Below are 18,361 nucleotides of genomic sequence, written 5' to 3'. Positions count from 1 at the left end.
TCAATGTCCCTAGTCATCATGGAAATGCAAATCAAGCAACTTTGAGATTCCATCTTACAATGGCTAAAATCAAAAACTCAAGTGACATCACATGCTGGCAAGGATGTGAAGAAAGGGCAACACACCTCCTATGTTGGTGGGATTACAAACTTGTATAACTACTTTGATAATCAATCTTATCTTTTCTCAGAAAATTGGGAATAGTGCTACCTCCAGACCCATCTATAGGACTCCTGGGCATATGCCCAAATGATTCTCCAACCACACAACAAGGACATTTGCTCAGTTATGTTGATAGCAGTTTTATTTGTAATATCCAGAATCTGGAAACAACCTAGATGTCCCTCAACTGAAGAATGGATAAAGAAACTGTGGTATATTTACACACTGGAATATTATTCACCTATCAACCTCAAGGAAATCTTGAAATATCTGTCGTTATAATTGACCTGATAGCTTCTACCAGCTTAGCCAGAGCACCCTTGTCTTCCGTGTTAACTTGTGTGAAGGCAACAGTGGTGCAAGTCTTCCTGTGGACCAGCCGCCCCAGCCTGGCCTTTCCCTTGATGATGCAGTAGGGGACCCCCATCTTTTGACATAGGGCAGGCAGGAAGACCACCAGCTCAATGGGGTCTACATCATGGGCAATCACCACCAGCTGAGCCTTCTTGTTCTCCACCAAGGTAGTGACTGTATTGACCCCTGCTCGAAGGACAGGTGGTCTCTTAGTCGGGACGTCCCCTTTCCCAGCGGTTTTCTTCTCCGCTCGCGCCAGCAGCCTTATGTTCTTCTCCTGCTTTGTGTCTGGCCTGTACTTGTGCGCGAGCTTAAGCAGCTGGGTAGCTGTCTGCCGGTCCAGGGCCTGGGTGAACTGGTTAATGGCGGGAGGTACCTTGAGCCGCTTGTAGAGGATGGCCCTCTGCCGCTGCAGTCTGATGTAGCGGGGCCATTTGATGAAGCGAGTGAGATCTCTTTTGGGCTGGATGTCCTGCCCGATGCCGAAGTTCTTGGGCCGCTTTTCAAACAGAGGGTTGACCACCTTCTTGGCCTACTGTTTCTTCACCACGGCGGGGGCCGGGGCCACCTTCTTCCCCTTGGCTTTCTTTCCCTTGGCCATCTTGCTGGGCTGGAGGAGAGAGCACATCTGTGTTTTTGTGTCTCTTCAAAAGACAGTTTCCATACTATCCTGCTAGGATGAGGGAAAATGCCTTCCTGTTGTCACTGCATGATTACCTGAGAATCTGGTGCACTTGATTTTGAAGTGCTCATGGCTGTTTCCAAATGTGTGAGCAAATGTCTGGATGGGATGGATTTCCAGACTGCATTTATTGTTCCTGGGGAGTTTTAGTTATACACAGAAATCTCTGCTCCTTACACACCTAATGCATAAATAATTATGCACCATTCTATATTTAGGCCAGCATTTCCTTTGAGTTTCGGTTGTACGTGAGGGAATGTACAGAGAGTGCTGTGTGCTGACACACACTAGTTCCTCTCATGGTCTCAGTGGCCATTCATCTTCTGGATGTCTCTGCCATCCTGCCCTCAGTAGGAGCTATGTTCAGGTATGGTAGGACCGTCTACAGGAAGGAAACCGACCCAGGTTTATGCATGTTTCGTGGAGTCTGGTACCTCAGAGCACAGCCTCGGGAATTGGATTCCAAGAGTCAGACTCCCAGCCCAGCCACTGTGCAGCAGTTTAACCTTGGGTAACGTCCCTTCTCTGCTCTTGTCTCATTTCCCTTGCCATTCAAATGGTGACAATAACACCTACTGTACAGTATTGTTGTGAGAAATAGAGTGTTAGCCATCAAACTGGCTCAGTACACACAGTATAAGACTGGTTTACACAGCTAATGAACTCTGGTCCTGGAAGCAACTGTTGTATAGTGCTCTGTGAGAGAGGAACTCAGTGAGAGGACTAAGTGTATCCTGTATCCTGCATTGGATCCTGGGGCAGGAATAAACTAAGGGACTACAGAGAAGAGCTGGATTCTTCTTAGGTCACCAGATCAGGTGGAGTGAGGGGCCTCAGCTGAGAAAGGGAGTTCATTCCTCATAGGCCCAGCTTAGAATCGGACATCCATTGAAGACCAGATTTCAACCTTAACCAGCAGAGCCCTACAGCTCTGAGTTTACATTCTTACTAACCTGAGATCAGCATCACCTATCCCCAGCACAAGGCTGAAGGGCTGGAGTCAGTAAGGGCATCCAAGGACAGATGAGCTCCGGTTCCCAACCTGTGCACTCCAGAAAGGAGAGTCCTTGAGCATCAGGTCTCTGCTTGGTGGCCTGTGTGTTCTTTGGTACTCAGTTAACCATTGAAAGATGAAAGAAAAATCTTTTATAAAAAATGGAGGGAGCTGGCCACTGGTCTGCTTCTGCCTGAAGCTCCCATGCAGGAAGAAGCAGGAGCCACCAGTGAGGAGAGAAAGCCAGCTGAGGGATGAAGACAGAGGCAAGAGACACAGCAATTGCTGGACTGTGGAGGCCAGGCCAGTCCCAGTCAGGACACACTGACTTGGCCTCCACTGCTCTTCAGAGATGTAGCATTTGTCTTGAGGTTTTTATCTGGAAGAGACATTGTCCTCTGCCTTCACTTTAGTCCAGGCAAATAAGATGATTGTGTGAAGCCTGGAGCCACAAATGGACTAAGAAATGGATTGACTATGATGTTGTTGTTTCCTCCTCCTCCTCTTCCTCCTCCTCCTCCTCCTCCTCCCTCCTCCTTCTGTTTTAAAAGTTCCTGTAGTCTCTCCCACAAGGAAACTCAGTATTCTACAATGTTCACTATTTGAACCTTGATACCTGGCTCAGGAAATAAAAGTATCATTTTCTTTAAAGCACCATCTTTCTGGATTTTTGTCTGTTTGCTTATTTGAGACACAGTCTCACATTGTAACCTGGTCTCAAAGGTGAAGCTGCCCTTGGACTCCTGATCCACCTCCTGACTGGGGGTTTCAGAGTTCTTATCTTACCCAGACAGTGCACAGAGTATGGGGTGGGGGTGGGGAGCTCAGTTTAGCAGCCCCTACTTCATGAATGACAGAGAAACAGAGCATTAGTGCAGGAGGGAGAGGGTGGTGACATGAGAGCCTGTGTCTATAGCTGCCTCTCATCTCCCACCCTGATTCCTGGAACTTGACCAGGGTACCTCCCTGTATCTCACAGCTTAAATCCACTTTTTGGTGTGTTTGTTTTGTTTTGTTTTATAGACAGAGTTTCTCTGTGTAACAGCTCTGGCTGTCCTGGAACACACTCTGTAGCCCAGGCTGGCCTTGAACTCACATAGATCTTCCTGCTTCTGCCTTGCAAGTGCTGAGATTAAAGGATTGTGCCACCACTGCCCAGCCCTTAAATCCACTGTCTACATATGTAGATTCATTATATCAGGTCTGTTCATGCAGAGAACCTTCATAATACAGCTGTGTTTTTGTTTTGGTGTGTGCTGGAGATACATTTGCCTACCTATACACGTATTGTTGGACCCTAGAGTTTACTTGGGTAGTAGGGGGTCATCACGAGAGACCACTCGAGGACCACAGTGTTGATGTAAAAGCACAAGGTTTATTGTTGACGCATGTCAGGGGGCCTCAGCACTCACTCGGGAGGCAGGCACCCCGAGTCTTTGTTACAGACTACTTTTAAAGGCTAAACCCGCAAAGGTTAGAAGTGGCTGCCTGCCCTATGTTAGGATTGGCTCTGGTGGTCGCTAGGGGTGCTTGTCTAATTATTATTGGCTATTGCAGGGGTCGTTGGCCTCGGTAGCTGTTCTTGGCAAAGAGGGGTGTTGAGGAGTTTCCAGAGAATTTCCAGATGGTAATTGTTTACCTTAGTTGAAATTGTTTATCTCGGTTGGCCACCTTGATCTCAGAAACTCAAGCTAAGCTGGCCTTTAATTCTCTATGGGTCATTTTTCCAAGCTTGTCTGGGTCACGTACTCAGGCTGGCTGAGAGAGAGCCTTACAGTATCTACACACACACATACAGACATACATACACAGAATCTGTTTCTTGCTTCCCACATCCCCCCAGTATTGTCTAATGTGTACCAGGTGAAAAGTAGCTACAGTTTACCTGAACCCTGCATGCAGCCACAAAATAAAAATCTTGTTTCCTAAACTCTCTCTTTAAGTGTTAACATTCTGGGCAGTTGTGGGGCAGACGTGTAGGGGACGGGCTATATGGCCAATGTTCAGCCATCTTGTCGGAGTCTAGGTTCCTATTTCCCCAGCACTCTGCCATTTATCCGAAGCCAGCTGGCCCTGTCGTGGTTTGGCAGTTAGACCTGTCGTGGTTTATGGTGGGGGCTGGTCATTCTAAGACTCCTCAGCTACTCCTTTCTGGCTATAAACTAGCTTTTCCAGTAAGACTCTGGTGAGATCAGATTAAAGGCCAGCTGCCTGCGAGCAACAGTTCCGGGAACTTTTTGCTGACTAACCAGATTTTCCCAACTTCTTTCCCTCTCTGGAATTTCTCTCCTTCAATTAGAGCAGCGGTAAACATAGATACCTGCAGGAGCACTCCAGAGTTAGGTATCCATAGCAACTCTTGCTTATGCAAAAACCCATGCCTCTGTGCCTATATAAACTCTGTGAAATTTTTCAATAAATGGAGTTGATCAGAATCCAGACTTGCCTCCTTCTTCGTGTCTTGTGTTCTGTCCTCATACAGGAAAGTTCTCCCCCTAAGCGTGAGTCCAACCCCGGCGGGCCGGGACACAGAGGGTTAAGTCCATGGCAGCTGAGTAATGGGCCATATATGTTATCTTCCTTGCTTCCAGGAGGAAGAAGGCAAGTGCCTGCTGAGGGCCTTGAGGGCAGCTGAGACAAGCTCCAAGGTCCCAAGGCGTTGAAGGCGTGGTCACTGCACACCTAGGGAGGAGCAGGCAGCTGAGCAGCAGGAGCTGGAGTGGCTGGTCCTCCCTGGGGCAGGGTGAGAAGACAAAGGGGTTGAGTATAGGAGGACAGGCACAAGCGCTATGGAAATGAAAAGCTCTGCAGATCCGGAAAAGGACTGGCTCTGGGCTGGAAGCCTGGGCCAGGACCACTGTGCTGCTTCCCTTCTGCTCATGTCACTCAAGACACACTAGCCAATGAGAGCCATGAGGCAGAATTGTCAGCAGGAAGAGGAGGGGAGTTATTCCTGGTCCCATGGTGCAGGTTCCACTCTAGCTGAGCAGGCTTTAATGGTTTGGAGTGATGTGGTAAAGGCAACTGCTGTGTGCTGTGAGGGGAGCTCCCGCTAGCTCCGAAGCCGAGACATGGTGAGCACAGGGCCACTGCCCATAACCAGGAGGAGCAGGCAGCTGAGCAGGGGGAGCTGGTGTGGCGGGTCCTCCATGGGGTGGTCCTAGTCACTCTTTGGACCAGACTGTGGCCTCTGAATGGGGACTCCTCATTGTATTCCATTAGTTTGCATAGACTGAGGAGTTATTGTCATTGGTTTCTATAGTCTTTATATTAGCATGTATGCAGCCGGGCTGTACGCTGAAAAAGAAATCCCGCCATGCGGCAGATCCATACTAGTTTTTTGTTTGCTTGTTTGGTTGGTTGGTTTTCTTTTTAAAATGGGAATTGAATACCAAGACAGTCTTTTGAGACTGACTAGAGAAGGAAATGGCTTGGGGAATGGGAGGAATTCCTTCTACAAGTCTTCTTAGCGCAGAAGGTGCAAGCTCATGTGCTGGAGTACAGGTGTGGTGGAGGGGATGGGAGGAATTCCCTCTACAAGTCTATCTCGCTCGTGTGCAGAAAGTGCACACGCATGCACACAGGGTGCCCACGTGCTTTAATAGACCTGAATCCTGCATGTTGGTGGTGGCCTGTTTCAGAAGACATGCTTCCTGGGCGGCTTTGTATTTTCTTTTTCCCATGGTCATCAGTGCCTCTAGGGGTGGCTCCATTGCTGCCTGTTTACTAACACTGTATTTCTTCTTTTTTCTTTTTCTTTTCTGTTTCTGAGACAGGGTTTCCCTGTTTAGCCCTGGCGGTCCTGGACTCACCTTGTAGATCAGGCTGGCCAGGAGCTCACAGAGATCCTCCTGCCTCTGCCCCCCAGAGTGCTGGAATTGCAGGCGTGCACCACCACACCCCGCACACTGCTATCCTCACCCTTTTTTCATTCTGTGGAGAGTTGTTCAGTTTCCATGAGTTTCTAAGCTTTGTCTTGTGTCTGTTGGTGATGGTGTGCCCCTTTAATCCTTGGTGGTCTGATAGTTTGCAAGGTCACTACAGCGTCCTTGTATCTGTTGAGACTTGTGCTGCGTTTGAGTATCATTAATTTTGGAGAGTGTTGCATGAGTTGTGAGACGGGGGTATATTCTTTTGTGTTTGGGTAGAATGTTCTGTAAATATAACTTTGGTTGTTTTAGCTTTTAACTTTGGTTACCTGGGGTAGTTATCGGGTTTTTTCCCCCTAAAGGACCCATTTCTTGGTAAGAGAGAGATACTGAAGTCTCCCCCTATTAGTGCATGAAGGTCTATGGCGATTTAAGCCTGTTTCTTTAACGGTGTTGGGAGCTCTGGTGTTGGGACATAGATGTTAAGAATTTAAAAGATAACATGGTACTCTTTTCTTTGAATACGTAGTGTCCTTCCCATCTCTCGATGACTTTTTGTTTGAAGTGTATTTTTTAGATATTAAAGTGGCCATAGCATCTTGATTCTTAGGTCCATTTGCTTAGAGTCTCTTTTTGCCGCTCTTTGCCTTGAGGCAATGTCTGTCCTTGCTGTTGAACTGTATTTGTTGTAGGCAGTAGAAGGATGGATTCTGTTTTAGCATCCATTCTGGAAGCCGGAGTCTTTTTATTGGTAAGTTGAGGTCGTTGATATTGACAGATATCAATGAAAAATGATTATTAATTCCTGGTGTTTTGTTGTTGTTGTTGGTTGTGGTGTGTTAGATTGTATATATATGTGTGTGTGTGTATGTCGCAAGTGTGTGGCATGTATGTACACCTTCTGTTCTTTTGGTTTTGCTAATGTGAGGTTATTTATGTCCAGTGTCTTTATGGGCATTGTTAACTTCATTGAGTTGGATTTTTCCTTCTACCACGTTGTGTAAGGCTATGTTTGTAGATAAATATTGTTAAAAATTGACTTTATCAGAGAATATCTTATTTTATCCATTTATGGTGATTGAAACTTTTCTTGTATAGTAATCCTGGTTGCAGCACATGTGTCCAAGCCCTTCTGCTTTTAGAGTCTGCATTGAGAGACAGATACAATTCTAAGAAGTCAGCCTGTATATTTTACTTGGTTGTTGTGTTTTATATTTTGTTGCAGTTTTTCACGTTCTTTCTCATGTCTAGTGTTTTTATTATGATGTGGCAAGGGGAATTTCTTTCCTGGACCAATCTATTTTGTTATTTTGCATGCTTCTTTTTGTTTGTTTGTTTGTTTGTTTGTTTTTCAAGATAGAGTTTCTCTGTGTAGCCTTGGCTGTCCTGGTCTCACTTTGTAGACCAGGCTGGCCTCGAACTGACAGCAATTCGCCTGCCTCCCGAGTGCTGAGATTAAAGGCGTTTGTCACCACCTCCCAGCTTGCATGCTTCTTGTACCTTGATAGACATCTTCTTTAAGTTAGGAAATTTTTCTTTTTATAGATTTGTTGAAACTATTTTCTGGACCTCTGAGGTGGTATTCTTCTCCTTCCTCTATTGCAGTTAGTCATAGTTTTGGTCTTCTCCTAAGATCTCAGAGTCCCCAGATGTTTTGTGCCAGCAAATTTAGGTTGTATCCTTTTTTTTAAACTAATGTATCCATTTTTTTTCTATTGTATCATCAGTGCCTGAGATTTCCCTTTCATACACAATCTGAGAGGGAATCTTGCCACTGTCCTTCCTTGTAGTCCTAAGACTTTCATTTCCAGGATTCCCCCATTTTCAGCTTTCTTTATTGTTTCTATTTCCAATTGTACATTTTCAACAGTTTTATGTCTTCATTCAAGCGTTGTTTAGTGTATCTTGGCCTTATTTAAGGGGTTTATTGGGTTTCTCCAGTTGTTTGATTGTGTTTTCCTGGATCTCTTCAAGGGATGTATTCATTTCCTTTGAGGACCTCTATGAAGGTTTTTTTCTAGTGCCTTCAGCTATGTTGGGAAATTCAGGACCTGCTGTGATAGGATAGCTTGTCCTTGTTGGAGACCCAGCTCCTGGCTGTTATTGATTATGCTCCTATGCTGGTATCTATGCATCTGGGTTTGATGTGATTATTGGTGTAGGTGTTGATTTCTGGGTTTGTCTTGGAAAGGTGGGAGTATTGTTTCTGGGTTCCTGTTTGCTCCCTGGATATTCTGAGAGTGTCTTGGCTGAGTATTGGATTTTTTACTGTTGTGCTTGGCTGCTGTGTTCATGGAGAATGCTTGCTGTTCTTAGAGGCTGGGAAAAAGAAGGTCAGGGAGAGATGGCTTTAGGGATGGGATGGGGGAGGGGAAGCTGCCTCTGTTGTCCAGTCCAGTGCTTGGGGCAATTGTGAAAATCAAGGTCTGGGATGAGAAGATAAGGTTGTAGATCTGTTGACAGCCTACCTGGGCTTCGGGCAGGCATGGAATGTGGTTGATCAGGAATGTGTCTGCTTAAGGAGGGGCTTGGGCACAGAGATGAGGCAGTTTTGTATGGTCTGTGTTTTCTACAGGAGACATGGTAAGTGAGGAGGAAGCTTTCCCTGGTATTCTGTCCAGTGTTTGACAATTTAGTGTGCAGTAACAGATAGTGGGATATCTTTGGTCAGACTACCTAGTCTTCTGTCCATCAGGGCTTGTGGTTGAGCAGCGTGTCTGCGCCCATAGTTAGAGGCTCAGGCAAAGAGATGAGGTAGGAGGAGAAGGGCAGATGGGAACGGTCTGTGGTGATGACAGGAAGCATGGACAGGGGGAGAGGAAGATGCATCTCTAGGGGCAACCTTGAGTAGTGACTGGGTCTCAGGTACCAGAGAGTGGTGAAGGTCTGGATGCATCCCACCTAGTCCCATGCACAATGTCTTCATAGTGAGCCATCATGTTCTCAGGGATCAATTATTTACCACAATCCCCTCAGTCAGGGGGTTGTCAGGAGAACAAGGTGGTAGGCTCTACTCCAGATCCTTTTACTAACTAGACAAAGGAAGTTCTAACTGATCTTTGATTGGTCCTGGCCAGCTTGTGGCCAAGGGCAGCTTTATATGTAGCTGGGTGTCACAGACAGGACGACAGGTAGTAAAGGTTTTTCTTGGCAAAATTCCAGAGACCTCCAACAATCCAACATGATCTCTAGACATGTAGAACAACTATTGAGGCTTTGATTGACAAAGATCCAAGGATCTCTGGCTGATCACTACTGTCCCTAAATATCATGTATTGTCCAAGTGTAAAGCTGTTTTAGACATATACTATTTTTCCTAAAACTGTTTAATTTTTTCACCTTTTTCTTTGGCTCTTAAAATTTTCATACAGGGAAAAGTTTTTCCCACAGAGAATGTTGAAACGGCATCTTGCTCACGTTTTGAGATAATGATAGAGTTTTTTGCTCTGACTGTGAGCACCCAAGCAGAACCTGCAGGAAAGAAAGTTAAGACCTTGACATAACAGTACCTGGCTAGATACTGTCACCTGTAGAAATATTTGTTAGAATATGTTTTGAGAGCCCTAGAAAGGGGCTTGGATCATCATGCTTTACAGATATTTTACGACAGAGGACCCCTTGGCAATTAGCCTAGGCTTGGATAGCACAGCTGTTGTTCTGAGACTGAAAGTAGGTCAAGTTTTTCTTTCAATAATATTTAGCTTAAGGTATGATGATGCTATGAGCATCTTGTAAACACATTGGAGGTAGGTTGGGGAAATGTATGAATAAACTTTCTTGTGTATTGTTTAAAAAATAAAGATCAGGTCATGCTGCCCATTGCTTGAAAACTGATTTTCGTTGTAGGTTACAGAACTTTTGTATTTCCTTGTTACTCTTTTGATTTTTGATTGCCCTAGTGATTATAAATGAAGGGAAAAATCATGCTGTAATCTTTAACAACAAATAATAGGACTTCAATAAAATTCTGGTGATGGCCCAAGGAGAGGGAAAGGAAGCAAGAGACATGAGAGAGTAAGCTAGAGTGAGATGGGGAACAGCAAGAGAGGGGGATAGATAGGGAATGGCAAGAGGGATAGGTAGATGGGTAACAGCAAGAAAGAAGATAGTTAGCAGGACAGCAAGCAAGCAAGGTGAGAGAAGTCAGACAGACAGCAAAGGAGACAGAGACGGAGAAAGATAGAGAGGCAGAAGAAAAGTTCTCCTGGGCTTCAAGACCTTCAGCTTCTACCGCTTATGCCTGAGTATTTCTTTTTCCTCCGTTCCTCACCATCTCAACAACTACTTCCTCTAGCTAGTTGTTCAATCAACGCTTGGTTTCCCTTAAGCAAACTTCCTGCTCAGTTCTCCCTGCTGCAGATCTACCTCTCTTCTCTCCTATCTGCAGTTCCTGGGGTTGGTCTTGGGGAGCAGGGACTGGGGAATGTCTGTGGATTAACAAGGCCTCAGAGTGTGCTGAACATAAACATAGTTTGTTGTCAACCTGACCCGATACAGAGAATTCTCCCAGCACTGAAGGCACAAACACTTTTCCTAGAGTAGGAACATTATTTGTGATCAGTAGTTCTTGGTGAGCCTGACTTTGTCCAGGGAATTCTCTCAGACCAGGGTAGAGGTCTGTGTGCTAACAAGGAAGTGTATCTGCTTGTCACAAAATGGAGTCTGACTGCTCTTGATGTGGTCTCTTCCGGTGAGCTTATTCAGCAGTAAAACTCAGGAAACATAGTTGGCCTAGGTTAACAAACAGAGGGAGGAAGCCTCACAATTGCATCTGGGGAATCAATGTTCCTTTGCACCTTCACCTATCTTTGTCTTCAAGATTTACTATATTATGTTATGAGTTCCTTGAGTTTTTGTTGGTTTGAAGAATATCTGTGGAGAAACAGTTTTAGTTTTCTTTTCTTGATCTCAGAGCCTCCCCTTTCCTCTTTTCGTGGCACATCTGTATTTGCTAGTTTTTGCAATAATCAGTGTTTGCTGGATTGGCAGTAAAATTGTTTGCTATGGTTAACAAATTCTTTGAGGTTTTTAAACACTTTCTGATATATTATTGCTTTGTGTCCTAATTAGCTTCATTTCTGAACATTTCAGTGTCTACAGTCATCAGTTGATGGCGTGCCCCTACCAAGACTGGCTGGTTGCTCTGTCTGTCAACAATTGTATTGATTTATCACTTAAATCAATTGTATTGATTTAAGACTCAGGAATAGCCTTTTTTTAGGGTTTGAAAAAATAGTAGAAGGGATCATGCAGTCTTGGTTCATTGAGTAAACATTGATTAAGGCCCTGTTGTGTGCCTAGCTGGGACACAGAAAGGCAAAGGAGAGGTAAACACAGCCTTTGAGAGAGATCACCTAATGTGAAAACAATACGCCATACAGTAAACACTGTGGGCTCTTGACAGGGCCTGACAGTGAGTAGCTTTTCTTTGGAACAAGACCAAAGAACTTCCAAGAAGAATCTGAAGACTGAGGCATCAGCAGAGGGACAGACTAAGAGTCTGAGCCCAGGCTACAGACAGCTAAATCAAAGCATGTGCAGCCATGAGGTGACACTTCTACTTGTCCAGTGAAGGACTTTGTTTTTTTAGATTTATTTATTTATTCCATATACAGTGCTCTGCCTGCATGTACACCTACAGGCCAGAAGAGGGCATCAGATCACATTATAGATGGTTGGGAGCCACGACGTGGTGACTGGGAATTGAACTCAGGACCTCGGGAAGAGCAGTCAGTGCTCTCAACCTCTGAGCCATCTCTCCAGCCCCCCAGTGAAGGCCTTTTGGCAGCAGAATCAAAGTCCTGTTTTTTCTTTGTCAGTCCAGCTTCTGTGCCTCCCCTTCTCAGGTGTTAATCTCAAAGCAAACATGCTATGCATCCTACCTAATCTCCAGCTTGGGGCGGGTTCCACTGGCAGCCCAAACAACTGCATCTGCCAACATCTTTACAGCCAGGACCAACCTGCAGATAAGGCTCAGCCATCAGTGGGGCTCCACACCCTATAACTAGGAGGACAACTAGGAAGAGCCTTGATGTGGCAAGGCTCTTCCAATGAGAATGGCAATGTCCCTAAGCAAGTGGGCGTGGGCTGGATAAGGGAGCTGGCTGAGCATGGGACCGTGGCCAAGCAAGAGAGAAAGCGAGGACGCCGTGTTTGCCCATAGTTATTTACTTCATTTCTTTTTGCATGAGTTTGTATCCCAAGCTCCTGAAACAATGGGCTGTGATTGCACAGAACCATCCAAAAAACTTGTTTGCTACCTGAGTTTCTTTAGGTTAGAAGATTCAATCACAGCAGCAGAGTAGCAAGTTTAAAAAAAAAAAAGTGGTACACAAATAGTGATGCTGCTGCCGGACAGAACCTGGTGATGGTCTCTTTTGGATGAATATGGAAAACATCAGGACTAGAGATGGCAAAGGCATAGAAATGTGTATACAGAGTTTAATCAGCTGTTCTTGTAGGACCTGGATGATCAGGAATGTTGAGAGTAATGCAGACAGAGGAAGTCCAGGCCAGAGGATTTCAGTAGAAAATAGACGCCATAATTCTTCAGCTAGTGGTCATTTGTGTGATATTTGGGTCCAAAATCTTTGTTAATCTTCTCCTGCCCTGAAAAATTGAGTAAGGCAGGATAATTAAATAATGAGCTGATTTTCTAAGTGGACTATTGACTCTTTGGATGATTTTTACTAGTGGCTCATTAAGGACTACAATGTAAAAAAGTGACAAATGGTGTAGAAATAAACACAAAGTCTGTGGTTTGTAGAAAAAGAACAGCAGTAGGTTGTATCAGATGCAGACCAATGCTGAAACCGAGGCAGGAACTTTCAAGGAGGTGGTCACCATTCCAGGTCAGGCCCTTGCTCTGGTTGGAAACCTAAGAAGATGCCTAAGGGTAACACTTGATCCTCTTAAGTCTTGAATTAAAGGAAGGGTGGGCCAAGTTATTTCTAGTCCCAGGAAGCAACTTCATACAACACCTGCTTTAACTGTGGTCCAAGCAAGGTATGATCCATCCCAATATAGAAGCCCAATTGACAGCACCACAGACCCATGCTATACTGTTCCTGGAAGGAAGAGGCTTCTTCCTCTGTGGTTTCAGTTCAGCGCTATTTCTGCTCTCTATTTCCAGAGTCATAGCCCCAGTGAGGAGACTGTGAGAGTTCATTGCCTGAAGGCATAGGATAAAAAAGCCTGGGTTGTATTTGGAGACCACAAGATGTTGAGTTAACTGAGCTATGAGAAGTCAGCCATGGAGGGATGCATGTAGGGAGTGGAAGTAACCAGTCTGAGAGATGTGTGACAGGTTTCAGGGATAGGGACATCTAAACCCTTTGAGACTGAAGCCCTGTGACGGACTTAGAGGATTTGTTCTTTGCCTTCTATCATGGTTTCTCGCCTTGGTCCTATCTTCCCTCATTCAGCACACATTCCTCTCTTTGGAATGGGAAGGGCTATCCTATGCCAGTGAAGATTAGAAAGTTGTAGCTTGTTTTCTGAATTGACAAGATGTGGCCATCAAGAGATTGTCTACAGAGTCAGAAGAGACTTTGGACATTTGGACAGTGTCCAGGCTGTTGCAGACAATTCAGATCATTGAAGTTGACTAAATGCATTTTCATCATGGGATGACCATGAGCCCAAGGTGACAAGAGTCAGATGGAATAAAAACACAAACACTCCCAGAAAGGATGATGTCTTTGAACACTTGTTTGTGATTTGTGGCTTTCAGGATGTGACTTGAGTGTCTGTAGACTCAACCTACTTCCTGTCTTTGTGTTTACTGTGCTGTGGTTGAAACTGATCACTCAGTACCCTGCTCAAGCCCTCACCATTGTAGAGTCTTGCTAAATGACATGAGATACAGTGGATGCAAGTGCTCTTTAGTGCTAAGCTATTTTGCTAGCTGAATGTAGTTCTAATGTTAGCTTTGTTGTTTTTGTTTTTGAACACAAACTATTTAGCTCTGGCTGTCCTGAAAGTAATTATGTAGACCAAGCTGACCTCCAGCTAGAGGTCCACCTGACTCTCTCCAGAGTTCTGGGATTAGATATGGGCCAACTTTGCTGTATTTTGGTTTCTTTTCATGTATATTAGTGTCTGATGTGCCTGGAACATGGGGTCTTGTACTTGTCAAGCACATGCTGTTGTTCTGTCCTTCAGCCACATCTTGGATATTGAAATTTGGCAGATTCTATATATTCTCTTTCTCAGGATAGCGTGTATTCCTAACATTAATACTCGATGAGCCTTCTGAATTGTTAAATTGCAGGTGTGTGGCATTTTTCCTACCTGTTGTGTTTGTCTTCAAATTTTTTGACTGAATATGAGTCTTTGGCTATGGGCATGAATATGCACAGTAGGCTTTGATCTTTTTAAAACCTGCTTTAGAGCTGGAGGGATGATGGCTCAGTGGTTAAGAGCACCACATGCTCTTCCAAACATCCCGTGTTCAATTTCCAGCAACAACATGGTGGCTCACAACCATCTGTAATGCCCTCTTCTGTCTTGCAAGTGTACATGCAGGTAGAACAATGTATTCATAATAGTAAGTAAATAATTTTTTTAAAATCCTACTTTATTTGGGGCTCATTAATGCCTCTCTCACCCTTTCAACCCAGTACCTCACATTGGGAGAGAAAAGGGCTGATAGGGACTATGGAGGTCACCTTCTTACACTCAGTTCCGTGGAGGGAGGTTCCACTCTTAGCTATCAGGATTCTGGCTGACCTATTAAATAGCAAACCCAAAGTTCAGCAAATGTGACTGCAGTGACAACAGCGGAAACCTGGCAGAGTTCTCAGAAGCGTTTCTGTTGAAGAGCATCTCAAGGCAGGAGCAATTCTGAGCAGCCAGGCAAATAAAGTGATGCAAAAGGGATTTATCTTTCGTATTTGGACTATATTTACTCTCCCATAGTCCATACAGGATGTTTTTCAAATGGCAAAGAACATTTCCCCACATGAGGCAGTTCTTTTTGCAATAGACAAACACCAAACACCCTCACACAAGGCAGTTTCTCATCCCACACTTGGGATCAAAACCAAAACATGTTTACAGTGCACCCCATGTGTGCCTGGACTTCACAGTAGTCAGTAGGTGGCCTCAGAACTCGTGAACTTGGAATAAAGGGTAGTTGTGAGCAGCCATGTAAGTATGGCCATTGAAGCTAATTATTTGCAAGATCATCAAGGTCTCTGAACTGCTGAGACATCTCTCCTGCCCCTGTTACTCATTTAATACCAACCCTTGCAGCCAGGTGTGGTGGAGCACACCTTTAATCCCAGCCCTCAAGGAGGCAGAGGCAGGTGAATTGTTGTGAGCTCAAGGTCAGCCTGGTCTAAAAAGGAAGAACAGGACAGTGAAGCCTACACTGTCTTGAAAAAAAAGGGAAAAATAGAACAAAAATGAAGTCAACATTTATATTGCTAATATATTCATCTTGTTGTGTTTGGGATAGAAGCCAAGAAAACTCACTTTAGATAGAGGAACTGAAAATGAACCCTTTATTTCCTGAGGAACTGAAAATGAACCCTTTATTTCCTGAGCACAGGGAGGCGGCCACATTGGGATCTTAACCGCATCCTTGAACAGAGACTGTCCAATATTTTTAAAGGATGGGAACAAAAAGCTGGAGAAAGTGGAGCCGGAACATTGTCCAATCATATTTTGACTCAAGGGTTGAGCCAGGAAGTTTCCATCAATCAGGATAGGAGTGGCTTCTGGACCTGGGAATATGAATCTGATTGGCCCTGCCAACAAGATGGAGAAGTTGTCCTTGAGTACAGGCTTGGCCAGGATGTAGGCAGAAGCTATAGTAAGGAGGGAACACATGGGAAGGGAAGTGAGCTTTTTCTTCTAGGCTGTATTCACAATGCAGCAATTTATATTTTAAGTGTTTTGACCAAGAAATGTTTTTTTTGTAACTAGGGGAAATCTACAGTAGGGGGCTTCCAACAGAATGGGGGTGGCATGGAGATGCTCTAGGCCCCTCATCCTCATGGTTAGAATCTGAAAACAAAAATGAGAGTACTGAGAATTAGTTTCTTTGGCTGGTTCCCAAAAATCTGTCCATGTGTAAAATGCAATTCCTGTTAGTACGATCTTATCAGTGTTACAGTTTAAGCTGGGCACTTCAGGAATCTGTCAGATGAATACAGAACTAGAGTGAGTGTGCAATTCTTTGTAGGAACTTCAGTAAAGTCCTCTGGGGTCTTTCTGTTTCATTCCTTGAGTTTTGTATAGGAGTCAAGGTCTTAATAACTACCTCTGTGTGTCCCTGAGCTCATGGCATAGACCAGTCTGTCATCCAGCTCAATGAGATGACCCTGCCTCTGCCTCCTGAGCCCTCTTATTAAAGAGATGATCCAGTAAACCAGCTTGTCCTTTTTTCTTTTCTTTTTTGTCTTCAGTAATAGTTCATACAGTTATTCTGATGTAGCCTCAGGACTGTTGATGCTTCTCACAATCCTCTCTCTCTCTCTCTCTCTCTCTCTCTCTCTCTCTCTCTCTCTCGTTATCTGTTAATTTTCATTTCTCTTGAAAGGCTATATCCTATTCAAAGAGTTCAAAAATGATACAGAAGAACCTTATTCTATTTCCTAGGTGACCTAAGTCACCTAACGTGACCTGCTGAGGACATTAGCGCTTCTGTGTCAGGAAATAAGTGGAAGATGCCCAGAGTTATATGAATTCTATGTCAGAGAATTATACATTTCCAGTGTGGTCACTATCATGCTTCCTATTGTACACATGTATGGGACATTTTAGGGTGCAGTGAACTTGGATGATGTGCATGTGAACTTCACTCGGGAAGAGTGGGCTTTGCTGGATCCTTCCCAGAAGAATCTCTACAAAGATGTGATGCTGGAGACCTATTGGAATCTCACCACTATAGGTAAGACTGTGACAAAATTTTTTGTTTTCAATTTTTAAAATACAGGGCAACTGTTTCCTTAGTATTGATGCTGTTTTGTAATTTGAATTGAAACCGAGGAGGGATGAGGTGATTAAGTCAGGCATGGTTGTCTGATTCACTGAAGGGAGTATCGTAAGTTTGACCTAATTTCCAAAGATATATCATATATTTTCTGGTACTATGTTTTAGGATACAATTGGGAAGACCACACTATTGAAGAACGTTGTCAAAGATCTAGGAGATATGAAAGGTAAATCTCATGTGCAAGCTGATATGAATATGCATCCCAAGAAAATGTAACATGTCCTGCATATTTTAAAGGAAAGCACTGCTTTATGTGTATTGGGGATGAATACATTCTCATAAACCATGTCCAGGAAGGCCTTTTTTTTTCTTGCTGTTTCAAGACAGGGTTTCTATGTGTAACCTTGACTATCCGAGACTCACTTTGTAGACCAAGCTAGCCTGGAACTCACAGCACTCTGCCTGCCTCTGCCTCCCAAGTGCTGGGATTAAAGGTGTGTGCCACCACACCTGGCTCCCTTAGTGTCATAGCGTGTTATATGTGTAGCATGTATCTCAATGTGCACAGAAGGTATACCTATGGGATAAGTGATAAGTATATGTTCAACACTTTCTAATAAGCACATAGTCCATAGTAAAGCAGTTTAGTGAGGGGACAGTTTGTGAGAGTCAAGAAGGTTGTTGTGGAGAAACCTTAATCCTTACACCACATGTCTATGAGGAACAAACATCAAAGTGTGTGACGGCAATGTGGAGCGCTTTCACTTGTTATTCTTCTTTTAATAGCTATATCTTATGTCACAATGGATACAGGCTATGTGAGCAAAGCGGTATTAAAAGAAGCACCGTACCTCTGTGTCCCAGAACAAACAGAAGCTATGTTGTAGTCCCCACTTTTGAGTAGACTTTCTGAATGTGATACAAGTTTTCAGTTCACTGGTTTTCCAACTTCATTGGAACCATCCCAGACTCACGATGCAGGAAATCCCTATGAGTACTAGGAATGTGAAGATTCTTTTTGTTCTGGTTCACCTTGTAAATGTATAACTCACACCTTAGAGAATTTTATGAATGGAATCAATGTGGTAAAGCTCTGAGTTCTTCTTGTTTTCATTAAGTATATGAAAACCTATAGAAAAAGAATGCTACAAATGTAAACCATGTAATAAATGCTCTGAACATCACAGATATCTTCAAAATCTCAAAACGACCCCCAAAGAAGGGGAGCACCATAAATGGAAACAAAGTGATAAGATCTGATTCTTTTTTATCATTAGACCATATTTTAAAATTAATTCATACAGATAAATGATTTATAAGTGTACTGAAAGTGATAAATTTTCACATGTGCCTATTAT

At 44.0% G+C, this 18,361-nt stretch overlaps 1 pseudogene across 1 annotated transcript; it reads right to left on the bottom strand.

The window, feature by feature from the left end:
- Positions 1-395: 395 nt before the first annotated feature.
- LOC311583057 (large ribosomal subunit protein eL8-like) lies at positions 396-1,117 on the bottom strand (annotated as a pseudogene). The gene has a single exon. The product of its transcript is annotated as a large ribosomal subunit protein eL8-like (transcript).
- Positions 1,118-18,361: the final 17,244 nt, after the last annotated feature.

This window comes from Acomys minous (genome assembly GCF_964271855.1).
Source record: "Acomys minous genome assembly, chromosome: 14".
NCBI lineage: Eukaryota > Metazoa > Chordata > Mammalia > Rodentia > Muridae > Acomys > Acomys minous.
This window is presented reverse-complemented; position numbering and strand designations above follow the sequence as displayed.